We start from the raw sequence: 26,637 nt of genomic DNA, 5'->3' as shown, positions 1-26,637 counted from the left end.
ACACTAGTTATAGATTCCGATGCTTCACTTCATGTTTACTGTATCCCTCTGACCTTCTTATTGACGATGCAACACAGAAATTGCATCGGAATTAAATACAAAAGGCACAATGCCGACTTAAGTACAAGAAGACTGACTCTTCCCACTCTCTATGTTTGAACCATTCCTGTGACACTAGTTATAGATTCCGATGCTTCACTTCAGGTTTACTGTATCCCTCTGACCTTCTTATTGACGATGAAACGAAGAAACTGCTTCGGAATTAAATACAAAAGGCACAACGCCGACTTAAGTACAAGAAGACTGACTCATATTACTGTCTATGTATTGAACCATTCCTGTGACACTAGTTATAGATTCCGACGCTTCACTTCTAGTTTACTGTATCCCTTGGACCTTCTTATTGACGACGAAACACAGAAATTGCATCGGAATTAAATAGAAAACGCACAATGCTGACTTAAGTACAAGAAGACTGACTCTTCCTACAGTCTATATTTTGAACAATTCCTGTGACACTAGTTATAGATTCCGATGCTTCCCTTCAGGTTTACTGTATCCCTCTGACCTTCTTATTGACGATTAAACACAGAAATTGCATCGGAATTAGATACAAAAAGCACAATTCCGACTTAAGTACAAGAGTACTGACTCTTCTTAATGTCTATGTTTGAAACATTCCTGTGACGCTAATTATAGATTCCGATGCTTCACTTCAGGTTTACTGTATCCCTTGGACCTTCTTATTGACGACGAAACACAGAAATTGCATCGGAATTAAATAGAAAAGGCACAATGCCGACTTAAGTACAAGAAGACTGACTCTTCTTACTGACTGTGCTTTGAACCATTCCTGTGACACTAGTTATCGATTCCGATGCTTCACTTCAGGTTTACTGTATCCCTTGGACCTTCTTATTGACGATGAAACACCGAAATTAAATCGGAATTAAATACGAAAGGCACAATGCCGACTTAAGTACAAGAAGACTGACTCTACTTACTGACTTTGTTCGAACCATTCCTGTTACACCACTTATAGATTCCGATGCTTCACTTCAGGTTTACTGTATCCCTCTGACCTTCTTAGTGTAGATGAAACACAGAAATTGCATCGGAATTAAATAGAAAAGGCACAATGCCGACTTAAGTACAAGAAGACTGACTCTTCTTACTGACTATGTTTTGAACCATTCCTGTGACACTAGTTATAGATTCCGATGCTTCACTTCAGGTTTACTGTATCCCTCTGACCTTCTTATTGACGATGAAACGAAGAAATTGCATCGGAATTATATACAAAAGGCACAATGTCGACGTAAGTACAAGAAGATTGACTCTTATTACTGTCTATGTATTGAACCATTCCTGTGAGACTAGTTATAGATTCCGACGCTTCACTTCAGGTTTACTGTATCCCTTGGACCTTCTTATTGACGACGAAACACAGATATTGCATCGGAACTAAATAGAAAATTCACAATGCCGACTTAAGTACAAGAAGACTGACTCTTCCTACCGTCTATGTTTTGAACCATTCCTGTGACTCTAGTTATAGTTTCCGATGCTTCACTTCAGGTTTACTGTATCCCTCTGATCTTCTTAGTGACGATGAAACACAGAAATTGCATCGGGATTAAATAGAAAAGGCACAATGCCGACTTAAGTACAAGAAGACTGACTATTCTTACTGTCTTTGTTTTGAACCAGTCCTATGACACTAGTTATAGATTCCGATGCTTCACTTCATGTGGACTGCATCCCTTGGACCTTCGTATTGACGATGAAACACAGAAACTGCATCGGAATTAAATAGAAAAGGCACAATGCCGACTTAAGTACTAGAAGACTGACTCTCTTTTTACTGACTATGTTTTGAACCATTCCTGTGACACTAGTTATAGATTGCGATGCTTCATTTCAGGTTTTCTGTATCCCATATACCGTCTTATTGACGATGAAACACAGAAATAGGATCGGAATTAAATACAAAGGGCACAATGCCGACAAAAGTACAAGAAGACTGACTTTTCCTACTGACTATGTTTTGAACCATTCCTGTGACACTAGTTATAGATTCCGATGCCTCACTTCAGGTTTACTGTATCCCTCTGACCTTCTTATTGACAATGAAACGCAGAAATTGCATCGGAATTAAATAGAAATGGCACAATGCCGACTTAAGTACAAGAAGACTGACTCTTCTTACTGAATATGTTTTGAACCATTCCTGTGCCACTAGTTATAGACTCCGATGCTTCACTTCAGGTTTACTGTATCCCTCTGACCTTCTTATTGATGATGAAACACAGAAATTGCATCGGAATTAAATAGAAAAGGCATAATGCCGAATGAAGTACAAGAAGACTGACTCTTCTTATTGACTATGTTTTGAACCATTCCTGTGACACTAGTTATAGATTCCGATGCTTCACTTCAGGTTTACTGTATCCCTTGGACCTTCTTATTGACGATGAAACACCGAAATTAAATCGGAATTAAATACGAAAGGCACAATGCCGCCTTAAGTACAAGAAGACTGACTCTACTTACTGACTTTGTTCGAACCATTCCTGTTACACCACTTATAGATTCCGATGCTTCACTTCAGGTTTACTGTATCCCTCTGACCTTCTTAGTGAAGATGAAACACAGAAATTGCATCGGAATTAAATAGAAAAGGCACAATGCCGACTTAAGTACAAGAAGACTGACTCTCTTTTTACTGACTATGTTTTGAACCATTCCTGTGACACTAGTTATAGATTCCGATGCTTCACTTCAGGTTTACTGTATCCCTCTGACCTTCTTATTGACGATGAAACGAAGAAATTGCATCGGAATTATATACAAAAGGCACAATGTCAGCGTAAGTACAAGAAGATTGACTCTTATTTCTGTCTATGTATTGAACCATTCCTGTGAGACTAGTTATAGATTCCGACGCTTCACTTCAGGTTTACTGTATGCCTTGGACCTTCTTATTGACGACGAAACACAGATATTGCATCGGAACTAAATAGAAAATTCACAATGCCGACTTAAGTACAAGAAGACTGACTCTTCCTACCGTCTATGTTTTGAACCATTCCTGTGATTCTAGTTATAGATTCCAATGCTTCACTTCATGATTACTGTATCCCTCTGACCTTCTTATTGACGATGCAACACAGAAATTGCATCGGAATTAAATACAAAAGGCCCAATGCCGACTTAAGTTCAAGAAGACTGACTCTTCCTACTCTCTATGTTTGAACCATTCCTGTGACACTAGTTATAGATTCCGATGCTTCACTTCAGGTTTACTGTATCCCTCTGACCTTCTTATTGACGATGAAACGAAGAAACTGCTTCGGAATTAAATACAAAAGGCACATCGCCGACTTAAGTACAAGAAGACTGACTCATATTACTGTCAATGTATTGAACCATTCCTGTGACACTCGTATAGATTCCGACGCTTGACTTCTAGTTTACTGTATCCCTTGGACCTTCTTATTGACGACGAAACACAGAAATTGCATCCGAATTAAATAGAAAAGGGACAATGCTGACTTAAGTACAAGAAGACTGACTCTTCCTACAGTCTATGTTTTGAACCATTCCTGTGACACTAGTTATGGATTCCGATGATTCCCTTTAGGGTTACTGTATCCCTCTGACCTTCTTATTGACGATTAAACACAGAAATTGCATCGGAATTAGATACAAAATGCACAATGCCGACTTAAGTACAACAGTACTGACTCATCTTAATGGCTATGTTTTGAAACATTCCTGTGACACTAGTTATAGATTCCGATGCTTCACTTCAGGTTTACTGTATCCCATGGACCTTCGTATTGACGACGAAACACAGAAATTGCATCGGAATTAAACAGAAAAGGCACAATGCCGACTTAAGTACAAGAAGACTGACTCGTCTTACTGACTATGTTTGAACCATTCCTGTGACACTAGTTATAGATTGTGATTCTTAACTTCAGGTTTACTGTATCCCTCATACCTTCTTATTGACGATGAAACACAGAAATTGCATCGGAATTAAATACAAAAGGCACAATGCCGACTTACGTACAAGAAGACTGACTCTTCTTACTGACTATGTTTTAAAACATTCCTGTGACACTAGTTATATATTCCGATGCTTCACTTCAGGTTTACTGTATCCCTTGGACCTTCTTATTGACGATGAAACACCGAAATTAAATCGGAATTAAATACGAAAGGCACAATGCCGACTTAAGTACAAGAAACTGCCTCTACTTACTGACTTTGTTCGAACCATTCCTGTTACACCACTTATAGATTCCGATGCTTCACTTCAGGTTTACTGTATCCCTCTGACCTTCTTAGTGAAGATGAAACACAGAAATTGCATCGGAATTAAATAGAGAAGGCACATAGCCGACTGACAAGACTGACTCTTCTTACTGACTATGTTTTGAACCATTCCTGTGACACTAGTTATAGATTCCGATGCTTCACTTCAGGTTTACTGTATCTCTCTGTCCTTCTTATTGACAATGAAACATAGAAATTGCATCGGAATTAAATAGAAATGGCACAATGCCGACTTAAGTACAAGAAGACTGACTCTTCATACTGACTATGTTTTGAACCATTCCTGTGACACTAGTTATAGATTCCGATGGTTCACTTCATGTTTACTGTATCCCTTTGACCTTCTAATTGACGATGCAACACAGAAATTGCATCGGAATCAAATACAAAAGGCACAATGCCGACTTAAGTACAAGAAGACTGACTCTTCCTACTCTCTATGCATTGAACCATTCCTGTGACACTAGTTATAGATTCCGATGCTTCACTTCCGGTTTACAGTATCCCTCTCACCTTCTTATTGACGATGAAACGCAGAAACTGCTTCGGAATTAAATACAAAAGGCACAATGCCGACTTAAGTTCAAGAAGACTGACTCATATTACTGTCTATGTATTGAACCATTCCTGTGACACTACTTATAGATTCCGACGCTTCACTTCTAGTTTACTGTATCCCTTGGACCTTCTTATTGACGACGAAATACAGAAATTGCATCGGAATTAAATAGAAAACGCACAATGCTGACTTAAGTACAAGAAGACTGACCCTTCCTACAGTCTATATTTTGAACCATTCCTGTGGCACTAGTTATAGATTCCGATGCTTCCTTTCAGGTTTACTGTATCCCTCTGACCTTCTTATTGACGATTAAACACAGAAATTGCATCGGAATTAGATACAAAAAGCACAATTCCGACTTAAGTACAAGAGTACTGACTCTTCTTAATGTCTATGTTTGAAACATTCCTGTGACGCTAGTTATAGATTCCGATGCTTCACTTCAGGTTTACTGTATCCCATGGACCTTCTTATTGACGACGAAACACAGAAATTGCATCGGAATTAAATAGAAAATGCACAATGCCGACTTAAGTACAAGAAGACTGACTCTTCTTACTGAGTGTGCTTTGAACCATTCCTGTGACACTAGTTATCGATTCCGATGCATCACTTCAGGTTTACTGTATCCCTTGGACCTTCTTATTGACGATGAAACACCGAAATTAAATCGGAATTAAATACGAAAGGCACAATGCCGACTTAAGTACAAGAAGACTGACTCTACTTACTGACTTTGTTCGAACCATTCCTGTTACACCACTTATAGATTCCGATGCTTCACTTCAGGTTTACTGTATCCCTCTGACCTTCTTAGTGAAGATGAAACACAGAAATTGCATCGGAATTAAATAGAAAAGGCACAATGCCGACTTAAGTACAAGAAGACTGGCTCTTCTTACTGACTATGTTTTGAACCATTCCTGTGACACTAGTTATAGATTCCGATGCTTCACTTCAGGTTTACTGTATCCCTCTGACCTTCTTATTGACTATGAAACGAAGAATTTGCATCGGAATTATATACAAAAGGCACAATGTCGACGTAAGTACAAGAAGATTGACTCTTATTACTGTCTATGTATTGAACCATTCCTGTGAGACTAGTTATAGATTCCGACGCTTCACTTCATGTTTACTGTATCCCTTGGACCTTCTTATTGACGACGAAACACAGATATTGGATCGGAACTAAATAGAAAATTCACAATGCCGACTTAAGTACAAGAAGACTGACTCTTCCTACCGTCTATGTTTTGAACCATTCCTGTGACACTAGTTTTAGTTTCCGATGCTTCACTTCAGGTTTACTGTATCCCTCTGATCTTCTTAGTGACGATGAAACACAGAAATTGCATCGGAATTAAATAGAAAAGGCACAATGCCGACTTAAGTACAAGAAGACTGACTCTTCTTACTGTCTTTGTTTTGAACCAGTCCTGTGACACTAGTTATAGATTCCGATGCTTCACTTCATGTGGACTGCATCCCTTGGACCTTCGTATTGACGATGAAACACAGAAACTGCATCGGAATCAAATAGAAAAGGCACAATGCCGACTTAAGTACAAGAAGACTGACTCTCTTTTTACTGACTATGTTTTGAACCATTCCTGTGACACTAGTTATAGATTGCGATGCTTCATTTCAGGTTTTCTGTATCCCATATACCTTCTTATTGACGATGAAACACAGAAATTGGATCGGAATTAAATACAAAGGGCACAATGCCGACAAAAGTACAAGAAGACTGACTCTTCCTACTGACTATGTTTTGAACCATTCCTGTGACACTAGTTATAGATTCCGATGCCTCACTTCAGGTTTACTGTATCCCTCTGACCTTCTTATTGACATTGAAACGCAGAAATTGCATCGGAAATAAATAGAAATGGCACAATGCCGACTTAAGTACAAGAAGACTGACTCTTCTTACTGAATATGTTTTGAACCATTCCTGTGCCACTAGTTATAGACTCCGATGCTTCACTTCAGGTTTACTGTATCCCTCTGACCTTCTTATTGATGATGAAACACAGAAATTGCATCGGAATTAAATAGAAAAGGCACAATGCCGAATGAAGTACAAGAAGACTGACTCTTCTTATTGACTATGTTTTGAACCATTCCTGTGACACTAGTTATAGATTCCTATGCTTCACTTCATGTTTACTGTATCCCTCTCACCTTCTTATTGACGATGCAACACAGAAATTGCATCGGAATTAAATAGAAATGGCACAATGCCGACTTAAGTACAAGAAGACTGACTCTTCTTACTGACTATGTTTTGAACCATTCCTGTGACACTAGTTATGGACTCCGATGCTTCACTTCAGGTTTACTGTATCCCTCTGACCTTCTTATTGATGATGAAACACAGAAATTGCATCGGAATTAAATAGAAAAGGCACAATGCCGACTTAAGTACAAGAAGACTGACTCTTCTTACTGTCTATGTTTTGAACCGATCCTGTAACACTAGTTATAGATTCCGATGCTTCACTTCAGGTTTACTGTATCCCTTCGACCTTCTTATTGACGATGAAACACCAAAATTTCATCGGAATAAAATACGAAAGGCACAATGCCGACTTAACTACAAGAAGACTGACTCTACTTACTGACTTTGTTCGAACCATTCCTGTTACACCACTTATAGATTCCGATGCTTCACTTCAGGTTTACTGTATCCCTCTGACCTTCTTAGTGAAGATGAAACACAAAAATTGCATCGGAATTAAATAGAAAAGGCACAATGCCGACTTCAGTACAAGAAGACTGACTCTTCTTACTGACTATGTTTTGAACCATTCCTGTGACACTAGTTATAGATTCCGATGCTTCACTTCAGGTTTACTGCATCCCTTGGACCTTCTTATTGACGATGAAACACAGAAATTGCATCGGAATTAAATAGAAAAGGCACAATGCCGACTTAAGTACAAGAAGACTGACTCTTCTTACTGACTATGTTTTGAACCATTCCTGTGACACTAGTTATTGATTCCGATTCTTCACTTCAGGTTTACTGTATCCCTTGGACCTTCTTATTGACGATGAAACACAAAAATTGCATCGGAATTAAATACAAAAGGCACAATGCCGACTTATGTATATGTAGAGTGACTCTTTTTACTGTCTATGTTTTGATCCATTCCTGTGACACTAGTTATGGATTCCGATGCTTCACTTCAGGTTTCCTGTATCCCTCTGTCCTTCTTATTGATGATGAAACACAGAAACTGTATCGGAAATAAATACAAAAGTCACAATGACTTAAGTACAAGAAGACTGACTCTTCCTACAGTCTATGATTTGAACTATATCTGTGACACTAGTTATACATTCCGATGCTTCACTTCAGGTCTACTGTATCCCTCTGACCTTCTTATTGACGATGAAACTCGGAAATTGCATCGGAATTAAATATAAATGCACAATGCCGACTTAAGTACAAGCAGACTGACTCTTCTTACTGACTATGTTTTGAACCATTTCTGTGACACTAGTTATAGATTCCGCCGCTTCACTTCAGGTTTACTGTATCCTTTGGACCTTCTTATTGACAACGAAACACAGAAATTGCATCGGAATTAAATAGAAAATTCACAATGACGACTTAAGTACAAGAAGACTGACCCTTCTTACTGACTATGCTTTGAACCATTCCTGTGACACTAGTTATAGACTCCGATGCTTCATTTCAGGATTACTGTATCCCTCTGACCTTCTTTTTGATGATGAAACACAGAAATTGCATCGGAATTAAATAGAAAAGGCACAATGCCAACTTAAGTACAACAAGACTGACTCTTCTTACTGTTTATGATTTGAACCGATCCTGTGACACTAGTTATAGATTCCGATGCTTCACTTCAGGTTTACTGCATCCCTTGGACCTTCTTATTGACGATGAAACACCAAAATTGCATCGGAATTAAATACGAAAGGCACAATGCCGACATAAGTACAAGAAGACAGAGTCTTCGTACAGAATATGTTTTGATCCATTCCTGTGACACCACTTATAGATTCCGATGCTTCACTTCAGGTTTACTCTATCCCTCTGACGTTTTTATTGACGATGAAACACAGAAATTGCATCGGAATTAAATAGATAAAGCAAAATGCCGCCGTAAGTACAAAAAGACTGACTCTTCTTACTGTCTATGTTTTGAACCATTCCTGTGACACTAGTTATAGATTCCGATGCTTCACTTCAGGTGTACTGCATCCCCTGGACCTTCTTATTGACGATGAAACACAGAAATTGCATCGGAATTAAATACAAAAGGCACAATGCCGACCTAAGTACAAGAAAACTGACTCTTCTTACTGACTATGATTTGAAATATTCCTGTGACACTAGTTATAGATTACGATGCTTCACTTCAGGTTTACTGTATCCCTCGGACCTTCTTATTGACAATGAAACACAGAAATTGCATCGGAATTAAATAGATATGGCACAATACCGACTTAAGTACAAGAAGACTGACTCTTCTTACTGACTATGTTTTGAACCATTCCTGTGACACTAGTTATAGACTCCGATGCTTCATTTCAGGATTACTGTATCCCTCTGACCTTCGTTTTGATGATGAAACACAGAAATTGCATCGGAATTAAATAGAAAAGGCGCAATGCCGACTTATGTACAAGAAGACTGACTCTTCTTACTGTCTATGTTTTGAACCGATCCTGTGACACTAGTTATAGATTCCGATGCTTCACTTCAGGTTTACTGCATCCCTTGGACCTTCTTATTGACGATGAAACACCAAAATTGCATCGGAATTAAATACGAAAGGCACAATGCCGACATAAGTACAAGAAGACTGACTCTTCTTACTGAATATGTTTAGATAAATTCCTGTGACACCACTTATAGATTCCGATGCTTCATTTCAGGTTTACTGTATCCCTCTGACCTTCTTATTGACGATGAAACACAGAAATTGCATCGGAATTAAATAGAAAAAGCAAAATGCCGACTTAAGTACAAAAAGACTGACTCTTCTTACTGTCTATGTTTTGAACCATTCCTGTGACACTAGTTATAGATTCCGATGCTTCACTTCATGTTTACTGTATCCCTCTGACCTTCTTATTGACGATGCAACGCGGAAATTGCATCAGAATTTAATACAAAAGGCACAATGCCGACTTAAGTACAAGAAGACTGACTCTTCCTACTCTCTATGCTTTGAACCATTCCTGTGACACTAGTTATAGATTCCGATGCTTCACTTCAGGTTTACTGTATCCCTCTGACCTTCTTATTGACGATTAAACACAGAAATTGCATCGGAATTAGATACAAAAAGCACAATGCCGACTTAAGTACAAGCGTACTGACTCTTCTTAATGTCTATGTTTTGAAACATTCCTGTGACACTAGTTATAGATTCCGATGCTTCACCTCCGGTTTACTGTATCCCTTGGACCTTCTTATTGATGACGAAACACAGAAATTGCATCGGAATTAAATAGAAAAGGCACAATGCCGACTTAAGTACAAGTAGACTGACTCTTCTTACTGACTATGTTTTGAAACATTCCTGTGACACTAGTTAAAGATTCCGATGCTTCACTTCAGGTTTACTGTATAACGCTGACCTTGTTATTGACAATGAAACACAGAAATTGCATCGGAATTAAATAGAAATGGCACAATGCCGACTTAAGTACAAGAAGACTGACTCTTCTTACTGTCTATGTTTTGAACCGATCCTGTAACACTAGTTATAGATTCCGATGCTTCACTTCAGGTTTACTGTATCCCTTCGACCTTCTTATTGACGATGAAACACCAAAATTTCATCGGAATAAAATACGAAAGGCACAATGCCGACTTAAGTACAAGAAGACTGACTCAACTTACTGACTTTGTTCGAACCATTCCTGTTACACCACTTATAGATTCCGATGCTTCTTTTCAGGTTTACTGTATCCCTCTGACCTTCTTAGTGAAGATGAAACACAAAAATTGCATCGGAATTAAATAGAAAAGGCACAATGCCGACTTCAGTACAAGAAGACTGACTCTTCTTACTGACTATGTTTTGAACCATTCCTGTGACACTAGTTATAGATTCCGATGCTTCACTTCAGGTTTACTGCATCCCTTGGACCTTCCTATTGACGATGAAACACAGAAATTGCATCGGAATTAAATATAAAAGGCACAATGCCGACTTAAGTACAAGAAGACTGACTCTTCTTACTGACTATGTTTTGTACCATTCCTGTGACACTAGTTATTGATTCCGATTCTTCACTTCAGGTTTACTGTATCCCTTGGACCTTCTTATTGACGATGAAACACAAAAATTGCATCGGAATTAAATACAAAAGGCACAATGCCGACTTAAGTATATGTAGACTGCCTCTTTTTACTGTCTATGTTTTGATCCATTCCTGTGACACTAGTTATGGATTCCGATGATTCACTTCATGTTTACTGTATCCCTCTGACCTTCTTATTGACGATGAAACACAGAAATTGCATCGGAATTAAATAGAAAAGTCACAATGCCGACATAAGTACAAGAAGAATGACTCTTCCTGCTGTCTATGTTTTGAACCATTCCTGTGACACTAGTTATGGATTCCGATGCTTCACTTCAGGTTTCCTGTATCCCTCTGTCCTTCTTATTGATGATGAAACACAGAAACTGTATCGGAAATAAATACAAAAGTCACAATGACTTAAGTACAAGAAGACTGACTCTTCCTACAGTCTATGATTTGAACTATTCCTGTGACACTAGTTATACATTCCGATGCTTCACTTCAGGTTTACTGTATCCCTCTGACCTTCTTATTGACAACGAAACACAGAAATTGCATCGGAATTAAATAGAAAAGGCACAATGCCGACTTAAGTACAAGAGGACTGACCATTCTTACTGACTATGCTTTGAACCATTCCTGTGACACTAGTTATAGACTCCGATGCTTCATTTCAGGATTACTGTATCCCTCTGACCTTCTTTTTGATGATGAAACACAGAAATTGCATCGGAATTAAATAGAAAAGGCACAATGCCGACTTAAGTACAAGAAGACTGACTCTTCTTACTGTTTATGATTTGAACCGATCCTGTGACACTAGTTATAGATTCCGATGCTTCACTTCAGGTTTACTGCATCCCTTGGACCTTCTTATTGACGATGAAACACCAAAATTGCATCGGAATGAAATACGAAAGGCACAATGCCGACATAAGTACAAGAAGACTGAGTCTTCTTACAGAATAAGTTTTGATCCATTCCTGTGACACCACTTATAGATTCCGATGCTTCACTTCTGGTTTACTGTATCCCTCTGACGTTCTTATTGACGATGAAACACAGAAATTTCATCGGAATTAAATAGAAAAAGCAAAATGCCGCCGTAAGTACAAAAAGACTGACTCTTCTTACTGTCTATGTTTTGAACCATTCCTGTGACACTAGTTATAGATTCCGATGCTTCACTTCAGGTGTACTGCATCCCCTGGACCTTCTTATTGACGATGAAACACAGAAATTGCATCGGAATTAAATACAAAAGGCACAATGCCGACCTAAGTACAAGAAAACTGACTCTTCTTACTGACTATGATTTGAACCATTCCTGTGACACTAGTTATAGATTACGATGCTTCACTTCAGGTTTACTGTATCCCTCGGACCTTCTTATTGACAATGAAACACAGAAATTGCATCGTAATTAAATAGATATGGCACAATACCGACTTAAGTACAAGAATACTGACTCTTCTTACTGACTATGTTTTGAACCATTCCTGTGACACTAGTTATAGACTCCGATGCTTCATTTCAGGATTACTGTATCCCTCTGACCTTCGTTTTGATGATGAAACACAGAAATTGCTTCGGAATTAAATAGAAAAGGCGCAATGCCGACTTAAGTACAAGAAGACTGACTCTTCTTACTGTCTATGTGATTAACCGATCCTGTGACACTAGTTATAGATTCCGATGCTTCACTTCAGGTTTACTGCATCCCTTGGACCTTCTTATTGACGATGAAAAACCAAAATTGCATCGGAATTTAATACGAAAGGCACAATGCCGACATAAGTACAAGAAGACTGACTCTTCTTACTGAATATGTTTAGATCCATTCCTGTGACACCACTTATAGATTCCGATGCTTCATTTCAGGTTTACTGTATCCCTTTGACCTTCTTATTGACGATGAAACACAAAAATTGCATCGGAAATAAATAGAAAAAGCAAAATGCCGACTTAAGTACGAAAAGACTGACTCTTCTTACTGTCTATGTCTTGAACCATTCCTGTGACACTAGTTATAGATTCCGATGCTTCACTTCATGTTTACTGTATCCCTCTGACCTTATTGACGATGCAACGCAGAAATTGCATCGGAATTAAATGCAAAAGGCACAATGCCGACTTAAGTACAAGAAGACTGACTCTTCCTACTCTCTATGCTTTGAACCATTCCTGTGACACTAGTTATAGATTCCGATGCTTCACTTCAGGTTTACTGTATCCCTTGGACCTTCTTATTGACGACGAAACACAGAATTTGCATCGGAATTAAATAGAAAAGGCACAATGCCGACTTAAGTACAAGTAGACTGACCCTCTTTACTGACTATGTTTTGAATCATTCCTGTGACACTAGTTATAGATTGCGATGCTTCACTTCAGGTTTACTGTATCCCTCACACCTTCTTATTGACGATGAAACACAGAAATTGCATCGGAATTAAATACAAAAGGCACAATGCCGACTTAAGTACAAGAAGGCTGACTCTTCTTACTGACTATGTTTTGAAACATTCCTGTGACACTAGTTATAGATTCCGATGCTTCACTTCAGGTTTACTGTATCCCTCTGACCTTCTTACTGACAATGAAACACAGAAATTGCATCGGAATTAAATAGAAATGGCACAATGCCGACTTAAGTACAAGAAGACTGACTCTTCTTACTGACTATGTTTTGAACCATTCCTGTGACACTAGTTATGGACTCCGATGCTTCACTTCAGGTTTACTGTATCCCTCTGACCTTCTTATTGATGATGAAACACAGAAATTGCATCGGAATTAAATAGGAAAGGCACAATGCCGACTTAAGTACAAGAAGACTGACACTTCTTACTGTCTATGCTTTGAACCGATCCTGTTACACTAGTTATAGATTCCGATGCTTCACTTCAGGATTACTGTATCCCTTCGACCTTCTTATTGACGATGATACACCAAAATTTCATCGGAATAAAATACGAAAGGCACAATGCCGACATAAGTACAAGAGGACTGACTCTTCTTACTGTCTATGTTTTGAACCATTCCTGTGACACTGGTTATAGATTCCAATGCTTCACTTCAGGTGTACTACATCCCTCAGACCTTCTTATTGACGATGAAACACAGAAATTTCATCGGAATTAAATAGAAAAGGCACAATGCCGACATAAGTACAAGAAGAATGACTCTTCCTGCTGTCTATGTTTTGATCCATTCCTGTGACACTAGTTATGGATTCCGATGCTTCACTTCAGGTTTCCTGTATCCCTCTGTCCCTCTTATTGATGATGAAACACAGAAATTGTATGGGAAACAAATACAAAAGTCACAATGCCGACTTAAGTACAAGAAGACTGACTCTTCCTACTGTCCATGATTTGAACTATTCCTGTGACACTAGTTATACATTCCGATGCTTCACTTCAGGTTCACCGTATCCCTCTGACCTTCTTATTGACGATGAAACACAGAAATTGCATCGGAATTAAATATAAATGCACAATGCCGACTTAAGGACAAGCAGACTGACTCTTCTTACTCACTATGTTTTGAACCATTTCTGTGACACTAGTTATAGATTCCGCCACTTCACTTCAGGTTTACTGTATCCCTCTGACCTTCTTATTGATGATGAAACACAGAAATTGCATCGGAATTAAATAGGAAAGGCACAATGCCGACTTAAGTACAAGAAGACTGACACTTCTTACTGTCTATGTTTTGAACCGATCCTGTAACACTAGTTATAGATTCCGATGCTTCACTTCAGGATTACTGTATCCCTTCGACCTTCTTATTGACGATGAAACACCAAAATTTCATCGGAATAAAATACGAAAGGCACAATGCCGACATAAGTACAAGAGGACTGACTCTTCTTACTGTCTATGTTTTGAACCATTCCTGTGACACTGGTTATAGATTCCAATGCTTCACTTCAGGTGTACTACATCCATCAGACCTTCTTATTGACGATGAAACACAGAAATTTCATCGGAATTAAATAGAAAAGGCACAATGCCGACATAAGTACAAGAAGACTGACTCTTCCTACTCTCTATGCTTTGAACCATTCCTGTGACACTAGTTATAGATTCCGATGCTTCACTTCAGGTTAACTGTATCCCTTGGACCTTCTTATTGACGATGAAAAAAAGAAATTGAATCGGAATTAAATACGAAAGGCACATTGCCGACTTAAGTACAAGAAGACTGACTCTACTTACTGACTTTGTTCGAACCATTCCTGTGCCACCACTTATAGATTCCGATGCTTCACTTCAGGTTTACTGTATCCCTCTGACCTTCTTAGTGACGATGAAACACAGAAATTCCATTGCAATTAAATAGAAAAATCACAATGCCGACATAAGTACAAGAACACTGACTCTTCTTACTCTCTTTGTTTTGAACCATTCCTGTGACACTAGTTATAGATTCCGATGCTTCACTTCATGTGGACTGCATCCCTTGGACCTTCTTATTGACGATGAAACACAGAAATTGCAACGGAATTAAATAGAAAAGTCACAATGCCGACTTAAGTACAAGAAGACTGATTCTCCTACTGACCATTCCTGTGACACTAGTTATAGATTGCGATGCTTCACTTCAGGTCTACAGCATCCCTTATACCTTCTTATTTACGATGAAACACAGAAATTGCATCGGAATTAAATACAAAAGGCACAATGCCGACCTAAGTACAAGAAAACTGACTCTTCTTACTGACTATGATTTGAACCATTCCTGTGACACTAGTTATAGATTCCGATGCTTCACTTCAGGTTTACTGTATCCCTCGGACGTTCTTATTGACAATTAAACACAGAAATTGCATCGGAATTAAATAGAAATGGCACAATGCCGACTTAAGTACAAGAAGGCTGACTCTTCTTACTGAGTATGTTTTGAACCATTCCTGTGACACTAGTTATAGATTCCGATGCTTCACTTCAGGTTTACTGTATCCGTTGGACCTTCTTATTGACGATGAAACACCGAAATTGCATCGGAATTAAATACGAAATGCACAATGCCGTCTTAAGTACAAGAAGACTGACTCTTCTTACTGACTTTGTTCGAACCAATTCTGTGACACCACTTATAGATTCCGATGCTTCACTTCATGTTTACTGTATCCCTCTGACCTTCTTATTGACGATGAAACACAGAAATTGCATCGCAATTAAATAGAAAAATCACAATGCCGACATAAGTACAAGAAGACTGACTCTTCTTACTCTCTTTGTTTTGAACCATTCCTGTGACACTAGTTATAGATTCCGATGGTTCACTTCATGTGGATTGCATCCCTTGGACCTTCTTATTGACGATGAAACACAGAAATTGCATCGGAATTAAATAGAAAAGGCACAATGCCGACTTAAGTACAAGAAGACTGACTCTTCTTACTGACTATGTTTTGAACCATTCCTGTGACACTAGTTATAAATTGCGATGCTTCACTTCAGGTTTACTGTATCCCTTATACCTTCTTATTTACGATGAAACACAGAAGTTGCATCGGAATTAAATACAAAAGCCACAATGCCGACCTAAGTACAAGAAAACTGACCTTTCTTACTGACTATGATTTGAACCATACCTGTGACACTAGTTATAGATTCCAATGCTTCACTTCAGGTTTACTGTATCCCTCGGACCTTCTTATTGACAATGAAACACAGAAATTGCATCGGAATTAAATAGAAATGGCACAATGCCGACTTAAGTTCATGAAGACTGACTCTTCTTACTGTTTATGTTTTGAACCATTCCTGTGACACTAGTTATAGACTCCGATGCTTCATTTCAGGATTACTGTATTCCTCTGACCTTCTTTTTGATGATGAAACACAGAAATTGCATCGGAATTAAATAGAAAAGGCACAATGCCGACTTAAGTACAAGAAGACTGACTCTACTTACTGTCTATGTTTTGAACCGATTCTGTGACACTAGTTATAGATTCCGATGCTTCACTTCAGGTTTACTGCGTCCCTTGGACCTTCTTATTGACGATGAAACACCAAAATTGTATCGGAATTAAATACGAAAGGCAGAATGCCGACATAAGTACAAGAAGACTGACTCTTCTTACTGAATATGTTTTGATCCATTCCTGTGACACCACTTATAGATTCCGATGCTTCACTTCAGGTTTACTGTATCCCTCTGACCTTCTTATTGACGATGAAACACAGAAATTGCATCGGAATTAAATAGAAAAAGCAAAATGCCGACTTAAGTACAAAAAGACTGACTCCTCTTACTGTCTATCTTTTGGACCATTCCTGTGACACTAGTTATAGATTCCGATGCTTCACTTCAGGTGTACTGCATCCCCTGTACCTTCTTATTGACGATGAAACACAGAAATTGCATTGGAATTAAATAGAAAAGGCACAATGCCGACTTATGTACAAGTAGACTGACTCGACTTACTGACTATGTTTTGAACCATTCCTGTGACACTAGTTATTGATTCCGATCGTTCACATCAGGTTTACTGTATCCCTTGGAAATTCTTATTGACGTTGAAACAAAAAAATTGCATCGGAATTAAATACAAAAGGCACAATGCCGACTTAAGTATATGTAGACTGACTCTTCCTACTGTCTATGTTTTGAACCATTCCTGTGACACTAGTTATAGATTCCGATGCTTCACTTCAGGTTTACTGTATCCCTTGGACCTTCTTATTGACGACGAAACACAGAAATTGCATCGGAATGAAATAGAAAAGGCACAATGCCGACTTAAGTACAAGAAGACTGACTCTTCTTACTGAGTATGTTTTGAACCATTCCTGTGACACTAGTTATAGATTCCGATGCTTCACTTCAGGTTTACTGTGTCCCTTGGACCTTCTTATTGACGATGAAACACCGAAATTGCATCGGAATTAAATACGAAATGCACAATGCCGACGTAAGTACAAGAAGACTGACTCTTCCTACTGACTTCGTTCGAACCAATTCTGTGACACCACTTATAGATTCCGATGCTTCACTTCAGGTTTACCCTTCTTAGTGACGATAAAACACAGAAATTGCATCGGAATTAAATAGAAAAGGCACAATGCCGACTTAAGTACAAGAAGACTGACTCTTCTTACTGACAATGATTTGAACCATTCCTGTGACACTAGTTATAGATTCCGATGCTTCACTTCATGTGGACTGCATCCCTTGGACCTTCTTATTGACGATGAAACACAGAAATTGCATCGGAATTAAATAGAAAAGGCACAATGCCGACTTAAGTACAAGAAGACTGACTCTTCTTACTGTGTATGATTTGAACCATTCCTGTGACACTAGTTATAGATTCCGATGCCTCACTTCAGGTTTACTGTATCCCTAGGACATTCATATTGACGATGAAACACCAAAATTGCATCGGAATCAAATACGAAAGGCACAATGCCGACATACGTACAAGAAGACTGACTCCTCTTACTGAATATGTTTTGAACCATTCCTGTGACACCACTTATAGATTCCGATGCTTCACTTCAGGTTTACTGTATCCCCCTGACCATCTTATTGACGATGAAACACAGAAATTGCATCGGAATTAAATACAAAAAGCACAATGCCGACTTAAGTACAAGAAGACTGACTCTTCTTACTGTGTGTGATTTGAACCATTCCTGTGACACTAGTTATAGATTCCGTTGCTTCACTTCAGGTGTACTGCATCCCTTGGACCTTCTTATTGACGATGAAACACAGAAATTGCATCGGAATTAAATAGAAAAGGCACAATGCCGACTTAAGTACAAGAAAACTGACTCTTCTTACTGACTATGTTTTGAACCATTCCTGTGACACTAGTTATTGATTCCGATTCTTCACTTCAGGTTTACTGTATCCCTTGGACCTTCTTGTTGACGATGAAACACAAAAATTGCATCGGAATTAAATACAAAAGGCACAATGCCGACTTAAGTATATGTAGACTGACTCTTCCTACTGTCTATGTTTTGAACCATTCCTCTGACACTACTTATAGATTCCGACGCTTCACTTCATGTTTACTGTATCCCTTGGACCTTCTTATTGACGATGAAACACAGAAATTGCATCGGAATTAAATACAAAATGCACAACGCCGACTTAAGTACAAGAAGACTGCCTCTTCCTACTCTCTATGTTTTGAACCATTCCTGTGACACTAGTTATAGATTCCGATGCTTCACTTCAGGTTTAATGTATCCCTCTGACCTTCTTATTAACGATGAAACACAGAAATTGCATCGGAATTAAATACAAAAGGCACAATGCCGACATAAGTACAAGAAGACAGACTCTTATTACTGTCTATGTATTGAACCATTCCTGTGACACTAGTTATAGATTCCGACGCTTCACTTCAGGTTTACTGTATCCCTTAGACCTTCTTATTGACGACGAAACACAGAAATAGAATCGGAATTAAATAGAAATGGCACAATGCCGACTTAAGTACAAGAAGACTGACTCTTCCTACTGTCTATGTTTTGAACCGGTCCTGTGACACTAGTTTTAGATTCCGATGCTTCACGTCAGGTTTACTGTATCCCTTGGACCTTCTTATTGACGACGAAACACAGAAATTGCATCGGATTTAAATAGAAAAGGCACAATACCGACTTAAGTACAAGAAGACTGACTCTTCTTACTGACTATGTTTTGAACCATTCCTGTGACACTAGTTATAGATTCCCATGCTTCACTTCAGGTGTACTGTATCCCTTGGACCTTCTTATTGACGATGAAACAGCGAAATTGCATTTGAATTAAATGCGAAAGGCACAATGCCGACTTATGTACAAGAAGACTGACTCTTCCTACTCTCTATGTTTTGAACCATTCCTGTGACACTAGTTATAGATTCCGATGCTTCACCTCATGTGGACTGCATCCCTTGGACCTTCTTATTGACGATGAAACACAGAAATTGCATCGGAATTAAATTGAAAAGGCACAATGCCGACTTCAGTGCAAGAAGACTGACTCTTCTTACTGACTATGTTTTGAACCATTCCTGTGACACTAGTTATACATTCCGATGCTTCACTTCAGTTTTACTGTATCCCTCTGACCTTCTTATTGACGATGAAACACAGAAATTGCATCGGAATTAAATACAAAAGGCACAATGCCGACTTAGGTACAAGAAGATTGACTCTTCTTACAGTCTATGATTTTAACCATTCCTGTGACACTTGTTATAGATTCCGATGCTTCACTTCAGGTGTACTGTATCCCTCTGACCTTCTTGTTGACGATGAAACACAGAAATTGCATCGGAAATAAATACAAAAGGCACAATGCCGACTCAAGTACAAGAAGACAGACACTTCCCACTGTCTATGTTTTGAACCATTCCTGTGACACTAGTTATACATTCCGATGTTTCACGTCAGGTTTACTGTATCCCTGCTTCTTATTGACGATGAAACACAGAAATTGCATCCGAAGTAAATAAAAAGGCACAATGCCAAATTAAGTACAAGAAGACTGACTCTTCTTACTGACTATGATTTGAACCATTCCTGTGACACTAGTTATAGATTCCGATGCTTCACTCCAGGTTTACTGTATACCTTGGACCTTCTTATTGACGACGAAACACAGATATTGCATCGGAATTAAATAGAAAAGGCACAATGCCGACTTAGTACGAGAAGACTGACTCTACCTAATGTCTATGTTTTGAACCATTCCTGTGACACTGGTTATAGATTACGATGCTTCACTTTAGGTTTACTGTATCCCTCTGACCTTCTTATTGACGATGAAACACAGAAATTGCATCGGAATTAAATACAAAATGCACAATGCCGACATAAGTACAAGTAGACTGACTCTTCCTACTGTCTATGTTTTGAACCGTTCCTGTGACACTAGTTATAGATTCCGATGCTTCACTTCAGGTATACTATATCCCTCCGACCTTCTTATTGACGATGAAACACAGAAATTGCATCAGAATTGAATACAAAAGGCACAATGCCGACTTAAGTACAAGAAGACTGACTCTTCTTACTATCTATGTTTTGAACCATTCCTGTGACACTAGTTATAGATTCCGATGCTTCACTTCCGGTTTACTGTATCTCTTGGACCTTCTTATTGACGATGAAACAAAGAAATTTCATCGGAATTAAATACAAAAGGCACAATTCCGACTTAAGTACAAGAAGACTGACTCTTCATACTGTCTATGTTTGAACATCTCCTGTGACACTAGTTATAGATTCCGATGCTTCACTCCAGGTTTACTGTATCCCTTGGACCATGTTATCGACGATGAAAAACAGAAATTGCATCGGAATTAAATACAAAAGGCACAATGCCGACTTAAGTACAAGAAGACTGACTCTTCTTACTGTCTATGATTTGAACCATTCCTGTGACACCACTTATAGATTCCGATGCTTCACTTCAGGTTTACTGTATCCCTCGGACCTTCTTATTGACGATGAATCACAGAAATTGCATCGGAATTAAATAGAAAAAGCACAATGCTGTTTTATGTACAAGAAGACAGACTCATCTTACTGTCTATGCTTTGAACCATTCCTCTGACACTAGTTATAGATTCCGATGCTTCTCTTCAGGTTTACTGTATCTGTCTGACCTTCTTATTGACGATGAAACACAGAAATTGCATCGGAATTAAATACAATAGGCACAATTCCGACTTAATTACTAGAAGACTGACTCTTCTTACTGTCTATGTTTTGAACCATTCCTCTGACACTAGTTATAGATTCCGATGCTTCACTTCAGGTTTACTGTATCCCTTGGACCTTCTTATTGACGATGAAACAAAGAAATTTCATCGGAATTAATTACAAAAGGCACAATTCCGACTTATGTACAAGAAGACTGACACTTCTTACTATCTATGTATGAACAATTCCTTTGACACTAGTTATAGATTCCGATGCTTCACTCCAGGTTTACTGTATCCCTTGGACCTTCTTATCGACGAAGAAAAACAGAAATTGCGTCGGAATTAAATACAAAACGCACAATGCCGACTTAAGTACAAGAAGACAGACTCTTCTTACTGTCTATGTTTTGAACCATGCTGTGACACTAGTTATAGATTCCGATGCTTCACTTCAGATTTACTGTATCCCTTGGACCATCTTATTGACTACGAAACACAGAAAATGCATCAGAATAAAATAGAAAAGGCACAATGCCGACTTAAGTACAAGAAGACTGACACTACCTAATGTCTATGTTTTGAACCACTCCTGTGACACTAGTTATAGATTCCGATGCTTCACTTCAGTTTCACTGTATCCCTCTGACCTTCTTATTGACGATGAAACACAGAAATTGCATCGGAATTAAATACAAAATGCACAACGCCGACTTAAGTACAAGAAGACTGCCTCTTCCTACTCTCTATGTTTTGAACCATTCCTGTGACACTAGTTATAGATTCCGATGCTTCACTTCAGGTTTAATGTATCCCTCTGACCTTCTTATTAACGATGAAACACAGAAATTGCATCGGAATTAAATACAAAAGGCACAATGCCGACATAAGTACAAGAAGACAGACTCTTATTACTGTCTATGTATTGAACCATTCCTGTGACACTAGTTATAGATTCCGACGCTTCACTTCAGGTTTACTGTATCCCTTAGACCTTCTTATTGACGACGAAACACAGAAATAGAATCGGAATTAAATAGAAATGGCACAATGCCGACTTAAGTACAAGAAGACTGACTCTTCCTACTGTCTATGTTTTGAACCGGTCCTGTGACACTAGTTTTAGATTCCGATGCTTCACGTCAGGTTTACTGTATCCCTTGGACCTTCTTATTGACGACGAAACACAGAAATTGCATCGGATTTAAATAGAAAAGGCACAATACCGACTTAAGTACAAGAAGACTGACTCTTCTTACTGACTATGTTTTGAACCATTCCTGTGACACTAGTTATAGATTCCCATGCTTCACTTCAGGTGTACTGTATCCCTTGGACCTTCTTATTGACGATGAAACAGCGAAATTGCATTTGAATTAAATGCGAAAGGCACAATGCCGACTTATGTACAAGAAGACTGACTCTTCCTACTCTCTATGTTTTGAACCATTCCTGTGACACTAGTTATAGATTCCGATGCTTCACCTCATGTGGACTGCATCCCTTGGACCTTCTTATTGACGATGAAACACAGAAATTGCATCGGAATTAAATTGAAAAGGCACAATGCCGACTTCAGTGCAAGAAGACTGACTCTTCTTACTGACTATGTTTTGAACCATTCCTGTGACACTAGTTATACATTCCGATGCTTCACTTCAGTTTTACTGTATCCCTCTGACCTTCTTATTGACGATGAAACACAGAAATTGCATCGGAATTAAATACAAAAGGCACAATGCCGACTTAGGTACAAGAAGATTGACTCTTCTTACAGTCTATGATTTTAACCATTCCTGTGACACTTGTTATAGATTCCGATGCTTCACTTCAGGTGTACTGTATCCCTCTGACCTTCTTGTTGACGATGAAACACAGAAATTGCATCGGAAATAAATACAAAAGGCACAATGCCGACTCAAGTACAAGAAGACAGACACTTCCCACTGTCTATGTTTTGAACCATTCCTGTGACACTAGTTATACATTCCGATGTTTCACGTCAGGTTTACTGTATCCCTGCTTCTTATTGACGATGAAACACAGAAATTGCATCCGAAGTAAATAAAAAGGCACAATGCCGAATTAAGTACAAGAAGACTGACTCTTCTTACTGACTATGATTTGAACCATTCCTGTGACACTAGTTATAGATTCCGATGCTTCACTCCAGGTTTACTGTATACCTTGGACCTTCTTATTGACGACGAAACACAGATATTGCATCGGAATTAAATAGAAAAGGCACAATGCCGACTTAGTACGAGAAGACTGACTCTACCTAATGTCTATGTTTTGAACCATTCCTGTGACACTGGTTATAGATTACGATGCTTCACTTTAGGTTTACTGTATCCCTCTGACCTTCTTATTGACGATGAAACACAGAAATTGCATCGGAATTAAATACAAAATGCACAATGCCGACATAAGTACAAGTAGACTGACTCTTCCTACTGTCTATGTTTTGAACCGTTCCTGTGACACTAGTTATAGATTCCGATGCTTCACTTCAGGTATACTATATCCCTCCGACCTTCTTATTGACGATGAAACACAGAAATTGCATCAGAATTGAATACAAAAGGCACAATGCCGACTTAAGTACAAGAAGACTGACTCTTCTTACTATCTATGTTTTGAACCATTCCTGTGACACTAGTTATAGATTCCGATGCTTCACTTCCGGTTTACTGTATCTCTTGGACCTTCTTATTGACGATGAAACAAAGAAATTTCATCGGAATTAAATACAAAAGGCACAATTCCGACTTAAGTACAAGAAGACTGACTCTTCATACTGTCTATGTTTGAACATCTCCTGTGACACTAGTTATAGATTCCGATGCTTCACTCCAGGTTTACTGTATCCCTTGGACCATGTTATCGACGATGAAAAACAGAAATTGCATCGGAATTAAATACAAAAGGCACAATGCCGACTTAAGTACAAGAAGACTGACCCTTCTTACTGTCTATGATTTGAACCATTCCTGTGACACCACTTATAGATTCCGATGCTTCACTTCAGGTTTACTGTATCCCTCGGACCTTCTTATTGACGATGAATCACAGAAATTGCATCGGAATTAAATAGAAAAAGCACAATGCTGTTTTATGTACAAGAAGACAGACTCATCTTACTGTCTATGCTTTGAACCATTCCTCTGACACTAGTTATAGATTCCGATGCTTCTCTTCAGGTTTACTGTATCTGTCTGACCTTCTTATTGACGATGAAACACAGAAATTGCATCGGAATTAAATACAATAGGCACAATTCCGACTTAATTACTAGAAGACTGACTCTTTTTACTGTCTATGTTTTGAACCATTCCTCTGACACTAGTTATAGATTCCGATGCTTCACTTCAGGTTTACTGTATCCCTTGGACCTTCTTATTGACGATGAAACAAAGAAATTTCATCGGAATTAATTACAAAAGGCACAATTCCGACTTATGTACAAGAAGACTGACACTTCTTACTATCTATGTATGAACAATTCCTTTGACACTAGTTATAGATTCCGATGCTTCACTCCAGGTTTACTGTATCCCTTGGACCTTCTTATCGACGAAGAAAAACAGAAATTGCGTCGGAATTAAATACAAAACGCACAATGCCGACTTAAGTACAAGAAGACAGACTCTTCTTACTGTCTATGTTTTGAACCATGCTGTGACACTAGTTATAGATTCCGATGCTTCACTTCAGATTTACTGTATCCCTTGGACCATCTTATTGACTACGAAACACAGAAAATGCATCAGAATAAAATAGAAAAGGCACAATGCCGACTTAAGTACAAGAAGACTGACACTACCTAATGTCTATGTTTTGAACCACTCCTGTGACACTAGTTATAGATTCCGATGCTTCACTTCAGTTTCACTGTATCCCTCTGACCTTCTTATTGACGATGAAGCTCAGATATTGCATCGGAATTAAATACAAAAGGCACAATGCCGACTTAAGTACATGGAGACTGACTCTTCTTACTGTCTATGCTGTGAACATTTCCTGTGAGACCAGTTTCAGATTCAGATACTTCACTATATGTTTACTGTATCCCTTGGACCTCCTTATTGACGATAAAACACAGAAATTGCATCGGAATTAAATACAAAAGGCACATTGAAGACTTAAGTACAAGAAGACTGACTCTTCTTACTGTCTATATTTTAACCATTCCTGTGACACTAGTTATGGATGTCGATGCTTCACTTCAGGTTTACTGTATCCCTCTGACCTTCTTATTGACGATGAAACACAGAAATTGCATCCGAATTAAATAGCAAAGGCACAATGCCGACTTAAGTACGAGAAGACTGACTCTTCTTACTGACTATGTTTTGAACCATTTCTGTGACACTAGTTATTGATTCCGATGCTTCACTTCAGGTTTACTGTCTCACTTGGACCATCTTATTGACGATGAAACACAGAAATTGCATCGGAATTAAATAAAAAGGCACAATGCCGAATTAAGTACAAGAAGACTGACTCTTCTTACTGACTATGTTTTGAACCATTCTTGTGACACTAGTTATGGATTCCGATGCTTCACTTCAGGTTTACTGTATCCCTCTGACCTTCTTATTGACGATGAAACACAGTAATTGCATCGGAATTAAATATAAAAGGCACAATGCAGGCTTAAGTACAAGAAGATTGATTCTTCTTACTCTCTATGATTTGAACCATTTCTGTGACACTAGTTATAGATTCCGATGCTTCACTTCATGTGGACTGCATCCCTTGG

This window comes from Schistocerca serialis, chromosome 12, assembly GCF_023864345.2.
Source record: "Schistocerca serialis cubense isolate TAMUIC-IGC-003099 chromosome 12, iqSchSeri2.2, whole genome shotgun sequence".
Classification (NCBI taxonomy): Eukaryota; Metazoa; Arthropoda; class Insecta; order Orthoptera; family Acrididae; genus Schistocerca; species Schistocerca serialis.
The sequence above is the reverse complement of the archived record's forward strand: the minus strand, read 5'-3'. Positions refer to the sequence as shown.